The sequence below is a fragment of the Vulpes vulpes genome, chromosome 1 (assembly GCF_048418805.1).
Source record: "Vulpes vulpes isolate BD-2025 chromosome 1, VulVul3, whole genome shotgun sequence".
Lineage (NCBI taxonomy): Eukaryota > Metazoa > Chordata > Mammalia > Carnivora > Canidae > Vulpes > Vulpes vulpes.
In genome coordinates, this window is record NC_132780.1 from 67439409 (window position 1) to 67446615 (window position 7207).

General features: G+C 56.2%; 1 long non-coding RNA gene across 1 annotated transcript; it reads right to left on the reverse strand.

Annotated features, from left to right (window-relative positions):
• LOC140595658 (uncharacterized) lies at nucleotides 1-6200 on the reverse strand. Its single transcript, XR_011997442.1, has 2 exons — nucleotides 5881-6200; nucleotides 1-1820 (listed from the first exon to the last, which is right to left on the reverse strand). It is a non-coding gene; the product is annotated as an uncharacterized lncRNA (long non-coding RNA).
• Between the last annotated feature and the right edge of the window lie 1007 nt (nucleotides 6201-7207).

Sequence of the window (7207 nt, forward strand, 5' to 3'; positions counted from 1 at the left end):
TTTATTAAATTTTTAAAAAAGATTTTATTCATTTATTCACGAGAGACACAGAGAGAGAGGCAGAGACACAGGCAGAGGGAGAAGCAGGCAGGGAGCCCGATGTGGGACTCGATCCTGGAACCCCAAGATCATGCCCTGGGCCGAGCGGGCGCCAAACCGCTGAGCCACCCAGGGATCTCAAATTTATTACATTATTAAATACTCTTGCTGGTTACAGTAGAGTTTTTTGGTCATGAAATTGGCTTTCAAATAGCAGTACCATTGAATGATGCTTTTTCCCTCTCAGCTGAATTAGGAGCCCTCCTGTGTCCGTCCCTGGCTGCCCCTGAATAGTTAAAAACAAAACAAAGCCAACACACAGCTCTGCGGTTAGAGCCAGGACCATCTGACTGAAACTTTACTTCCTGTACCCCTGCCCCCCCCCCCATGGACCAGTTGTTTAAATATATCACAAGTGCAGTAACTTAAAATCCGTGAGTTTTGTTTCTTTCCTCTTTGTCGTTTATAGGGAAGAAGCCTTGCAAGGACAGGTCCCAAGAGAGCAGCACATCTTCCCCAGGATGGAGGGATGGCAGGAGCTCCAGGGACAGGTTCAGTCCCGACATGGATATCCGAGCAGACTGCCTCCTAACAGACTTCTCAGACGCTGGGGTTCAGCACCCCACGCTTTACTGAACCAGACAGAGCCAAGGTGCCCCTGGCTGGTTCCAGGTGTGAAAGGAGGAGCCCCTAAGAGTTTGTAGCCAGGGGTCCCAGCTGCTAACTGGAGCTCCTGCCTCAGGCAGGCGACATCTTCCTGGTTCCATTTACAAATGAGGTCCCTGGTGTCCAGGGCCAGGCCGAGAGCGGCCCCCCCAAGAGCGCCAGCGTGTTGACCAAGGTCGGAGTGGACGCACGGTGGGCAGATCTTGCCCCTCCACTTCTCAGCCACCAGCCTGGAGTCACAGGCCCAGAGTGACACAGTTGTGGGGACCGTGGTAGACACGGCCAGGGGCCCTCCTACCACCCCACACTCGGCTCATGTCCCATTGGGCTCCAAGGCTGCAGGCCCAGCAGGCCAGGCTGTGTGAACAGGAGGGGACCCCCCCACTGGAGGAGCACCTGCGTAGGCTCCCCACTCTCCAGGTCCCTCCAGGACCACGCTGTCTCCTGCAGCATCAACGGCAGGTGCACTCTGTGGATGTTTCCCCAGCACGCGGGAGAAGAGTCAGCACTCAAACACGATGTCACATCAGACCTTCTGACAAACACGATGTCACATCAGATTTTCTGACGTCCTCTCTCCAGGAGACTGCCTACGGACGAACCAGGTCTGCAGCGTTAAAGGCGTGGGTTCTGACCGCCCTCCCCACCCCCCCGAGGTGGTCCCAGCTTGGACGGCAGCAAGGAAGATAGGACAGGGCGGCTTCCGATGGGTGCTGGGGTGGCCGCCCACACTCAGCGTTGTCACTCTCGGGAGTCATCCCCGGCAGACACCCGTCCTGGTTTTGCCCTCTGTCTCCACAACAGGTGACGAGCCTCTTCTGGATCCTGGCCGCTGGCTTCCCCTGCACGGAAAGAGCACGGGGCCTTCTGTCCCGAGTAGCTCTGCACCAGCAGGTCTGACCGGGGCTACCCAGCAACAGAGGAAATGACTTCACACCTTTCTTTCCCTCTTTGTTTGTTGGGGACTGTCTTCATGACAGGTCTCTAATCGGGTCAGATGTGGGCTGGGAAGCAGGTGCACGGGAGTCCAGGGCACATTAGGAGTTGTTGATGAGAACTCAGAGACCTAAGGCCCGATGGTGTATCCGAGGGTTTCCTCTTCCCAAGCTGCTGGGCTTAGAGAGATAAAATGTTAATGTTTATTTTAATACAATTACGTCTGCCACACTTGTTACAAATATGATTTGTGTGTTTGTGAAATACCGAATGTAACCATGCAGCGCCTGTGAATCTGTGAATATCCTGCCCAAAGTGAGCAACCCAGAGCTCCCGTGACACTTTGGTGACAACCCTCCCAAGCTGGTGATAAGTGGGGGAGTTAGTAGGCATTAGGTGAGAATGAAGGGTTGGGGCGTGGGAGTGTAAAAGTCAGGGGCGTGGGGAGAAGATAGAAGAGTGCCCTTGAGCAGTGACTGCTGTCTTTGGGGTCCTGGAATTGGCCCTTGTCAGAAGATGTGGCCTCAGTGACCTAAGTGTCCCTAACTGTGAACTCGGGTAGGTCAGGTTCGTAATCCGTAGGAAGACTGGTTGACCTCAAGCCCTTTCAGTGCTAACCCTCTCAGTGCCTTCCCGCTGTGACCCTGGGCCCCAGCCCTCTGGGAGATTGTAGGTGCTCCTGAGGATGGGGGCCAGGAACCACCTGCCCCCAAGCCAGATGACCTGAAATGTTTGTGTGTAAGTGTGTGTAGACACTTGGGATCTGTGGAGCCGCTGGTCACATAGCACGGGGTTCCCCTTAGAGCCTGCCCTTGGCCTGTGAGCTGGCAGTTATAAAGTTCCACCAAGGCCCCCCAGGGATGCTAGCTATCCTATTCTGGAAGACAGAACTTTCCAGGAGGATGGCTGAACACCATCGAGTGGTTCTTGATCTACCAGCCAAGACGAAGGTCTAAGGCTGAGTCGGGTGGTGACTGGGAGGGTCATTGGGGGTGCCTGTTGGTGTCCCGTTGTTGGAGCTCCAGGATGGAGCTGAGCCTGATTATAAGTTTGGGGAGGGGGCTTCCCAAGCCCCTCTGGGTAGATGCCCTGCCAGCCCAGCTCCTGCCTGAAAACCCTAGGGGCGAGGCTCAGCGGCTACAGGGCCCCGGGTGGACTGAAGACCCTGTGCTGCAGAGCTGCTGGGTGACGGCTCCCGTGGCCTGTGTGCAAGGTGGGCGGCCAGAGGCAGGGCTGGGCAGGGATGCAGTTGTCAGGAGGGAATTGGCTCCCATGGCCTGGAAGGTGCCACAAGACCAGGGCAGGGAGGTCACTGGAGGTCCCTCAGAGGCCCCAAGTGAGGGTCAGCCCTGTGGGTGGGCAGGAGCTCTCAGCCTGCACCTGGGGCCAAGAAAGAGAGCAGTTTCTCTGGGGAGGGGAGGATGGCAGTGAAGGGGTCGGCTGGCCCCCCAGCCTGCGTTCCTGCCACCTCTAGAGCCAGTCGGGGAGGCTGTGGGAAGAAGGCCTATCTCTGGATAGGGACAGAGGCAAGACGGAGCCATGCTTACAGTCCCAGGGAGCAGAGGGGCCCAGTCCCAAGTATCCGGGCCACAGCTGGCCCCACTGGGCTTCCCCTCCTGCCCAGCACTTGGCACTTGGCTGTTGGTGATCACACCAGGGTGAGCTGGAGGCTGCCGTGCGTGCAAGGGGAAGGAAGTGCCTGGTGCCTCGCTCGACAAGCTCCGATGGTGCGGAGGCCCTTTCACTACCCCAGGTCATGCCCAGGTGCCCCTGGCCGGGCCAGCCTGCCAGCGCCCCTCAGCACTCCTCGTCCCAGCGAGCACTCGGCCTCCTGTCCTTCCAATATTCCAGGCCGGAGCAGCTCTTCCTCTTGTCCTCCACCAGCCAGGTCGTCCAGGGCCAGCTCAGCCTCCTTTCCTTCGCCCGCCCGCTCCCTCTGAGCAGCTGCTCCACATCTATCACTTCCTCGTCTGGTTTAAACTTCTAACCATCCTTGGTGCTTCAGTGACTCTTACATTCTAAGACCCTTGAAACAGGAATCAGTGCCTTCACCATGTGACAGACGCAGAGGCCCTCGTGCACCTGATGCTGAGTTGAGACCCGGTGACCAAAGATGAGCAAGACTCGTCCTGGTCCTATTGGAATTCACCCTTGAACAGGGGATAGAGGCCAGCCTTGAACCCTGGAAGGTGGAGTTCAGGGGGTAACCAGGTCCCGTGTGCCATGTGAGCCCAGACCTGGTTCCATACTGGGAGAAGGGATGTGTTCCGAGGCTCTGGGCGAGGATGGGGGCTCCTCGGCCAGGCCGTGAAGTCGTGCGACAGGCACCCCGGGACCCAGGCCAGCAGGGGCAGCGACTCCAAAGGCATACACACGACTCCTCGCTTTCAGCCACAAACCCACCCCACCTGTGTCATAAGTGACTTTGTGTGGCCAGTCCCTCCGTGTCTACACCTGGAACCCAGTGGTGGTCCTGGACCACCTGGTGCTGATTCCTGTGGGTGAGAGAGTCACGTTGATGCTCTTGTCAGTTTGCTACCAAATTTGTCCCTCCTCCCAGGGTCTCACCCTCAGTGCTTCGGTCGGCTCCCACACCTGCTCTTGCCTCGTCCGTCCTGCTCAGGTGGCTCAGCCTTGGGTGTTAGCTTTGAAAATCATTAGGGTGGGATGGGTCCCACTTTGACCAAGTAACTCAGAGTGTGGGAGCAGGGGAAAGCAGGGGAAGCAGGGCCTCTGACTTGCGTGTTTTTGTTTTTGTTTTTGACTTGGGTGTTTTTAATAACACTCCTGGGTGCTCCTCATCTGCAGCCAGAGCTGATGGCAAGTGCTCCATCCTGTTCAAAGTCTGCTCCATGTCAGCAGCACTGACGCCACCCCAAACCTGCTCAAGCAGAGTTGCTGGTGTGGGGTCGGGAATGTGTCCCACAAACTCCCTGCGAGGCCCAGGCACAGCCTTGGACCGTGCACCAACGCACGGGCACCTCTGGTGCATGGGATAGGATTGCCCCACCTTCGTTACACAGCTCCTCACACCTGCAGAGGAAATTGTGCTTCACGAAGACGGTTTTGGGAGCCTTCTGGTCTCCCTCATTCCCATTAAACCCCAGCTGTGTGGAGCCTCACACAGTAAAACGCATACCCATCCGTCAGGGATGCCCCATTGGGGATGCTCCATTTGGGATGCCCTCCAGCGTCCTGTCTGCCTTCTTGCTCACAGGGAGACCCACAGGACCGCGCAGGGAGGCTGGTGCCAGGCAGTCAGCCAGATTCCCTGGCCAGCTGGGAGGCTCAGTCTTCCTCTCCAGACCCAGAGCCCAGTCCCCCATGGCACATCCCAACATTGAAAGTGACACGTGTCGTGGGCCTCTGGGATTCCTCTCAATGAAGCAAAGCTTTTTTTTTTTTTTTTTTAAAGATTTATTTATTTATTCATGGAAGACACAGAGAGAGGCAGAGACATAGGCAGAGGGGGAAGCAGGTTCCCTACGGGGAGCCCGATGCAGGACTCGATCTCAGGACCCTGGGATCATGACCTGAGCCAAAGGCAGATGCTCACCCACTGAGCCACCCCAGTGCCCCTGAAGCAGAGCTCTGAACAAGCAGTCCAGAATCTTTTGGTTTGTCCTTCCCACTCTCTCCCTCCTTCCCCTAGTCGTCACCGGCAAGAGGGACATCTGGCCTGTGAGCGTGCTGCAGCTGGGGACCTGGTACCTCCAGGCTTCCAGGGCTCTTCCAGCGGTATCCATGACAGCACTTGCTAGGTTATATTGTGTGTGTGTGTGTGTGTGTGTGTGTGTGTGTGTATGAATTCCTGGAAAGTGGGACAACCTGAGTCTGCAGCTCTGACAATGAGCGGGGACCCTGTGCGAGTGGCGACCGTCCAGCCACCTGGCCCCTGCCCTCCACTCACACGAGTGTGCCCACACCTGCGGCCTCACCCCGGAGGCTGCCTGTGTCTGCCGCTGTCCTTTCTCGCTGCAGGGGTGGAGGCAGCAGCAGCCAGGCCGCTCTGTTCCAGGAGACCCGGTCCCTCCGGCTGGGGCTCAGAACCCACCCAGGCAATAACCTGGATCCACTGCAAACTCATTTCTGCTCAAGAGTGAAAAGCCACGTTGGAGCTGGCAACCTAGTGTGTGCATTGCTGACCTGGCAGGTAGGAGCGGGTGCACTTGCACACCTCCCTCGCCTCCTGCGGCTGCCTGCCACCTCCTCCCCTCTCCTCTGCACACCTTGGCCTACCTGGCGGACTGAAGCTGGAGACTCTCGTCTGGCTCAGCCTCTAGTTCCTGCCGTCTGGTTCTACCTTGGTTCCTGTCAGTCCAGGCAGCTTGGGTGTCTTCCTGTGTGGGGTCCTGACATGGTGTTGTCAGTCCCCTGCAGGAGATCCTGGGCCTGGGCAGTCTGGTTGGAACAATGAACCCCAACTCTACTGCCAGGCTGTCTCTTGGACGTACCAGACACAAGGCTTTCGTGTTATTCCTGTTTCTACATCATAATAGTAGCCAAAACGTAGCACAATGTTTGCCTTCTTGTTTTTGATGGGCTCAGTGTGCATAGATCTGCAAACAGCAACAGCAAAGAGAATTAGACCTTTCTTCCCATGGTGCAGAGTGTCCGCGGGGTGCGCTTGTGCTGCGGGGACTCCCCCCTCCCCCATCCCGTGGCTTGCATGCCTTGTCGGCTCCAGGCCAGGCTTCCTGTCTGGGTCCCTCCATACGGGGCCTCAGGCCGGCAGAGCAGCCCTCGCCCTGTGTCTTAGGGCAGAGGGAAAGTCTCTATGGAGAAACCAGGCGGAGGCTCCTAACGGTTCTGTGGGGCACCTGCTGGCCCAGCCCGGGCCTGACGCCAGAGGGTGGGGGCAGGTCTCCCGAGGGCCAGTCTGGGAAGTGAACACTTGGAATAAATACAACAGTCTCACAGTTTTTCCCTTCTGATCACAGGGTCTCCTCTCCTCCTTCCACATGCAAAATCTACTCCTCCCTCCCCGAGGGAGACCCTCCAAAGTCCCACCAGGCTCTAAGCCTTGGATCTGGGGTAGAAGTCCCAGGGGGCTTTTTATCGCTTCCATAGACCAGCCCGTTATTTTATGTATTTTATGTATTTTCTTTGCTTCTCAAATGATCTGCAGTTAAGGATCATGTTTATTTGTTTTTTCTGTTTGCAATCACATTTTCAATGAAATAAAATAGACATTCAAAATCCAAGCCAACTTTTTCACTTAATAGGTCCAACAGGTCTTAAGTCACTCTGTTCGCTTTGCTATGAACGTTCTAGATCCGATGAGGATCTAGTTCTGCCCTGGTCTTGTGCTCACACTGAGTGTCATGGTTCTACACAGAGGTTTGCCTTTCAGGGGGTGTCTCTGTGTTTTTGCACACGCGTGTGATGCTTACAATCTTCCACATTCACCTTTTAATGATTAGGAGATTGGCTTACATCCTGACTGGTTGGGAGAGAGAACCGGTCCAAGGATGCTGCTTGCACAGCACATATCTCACCGAACCTTCTGTCCAGGCTTCGCTTGATTTCTTTCATTAAACCTAACTCATCACATTGAACACCAATA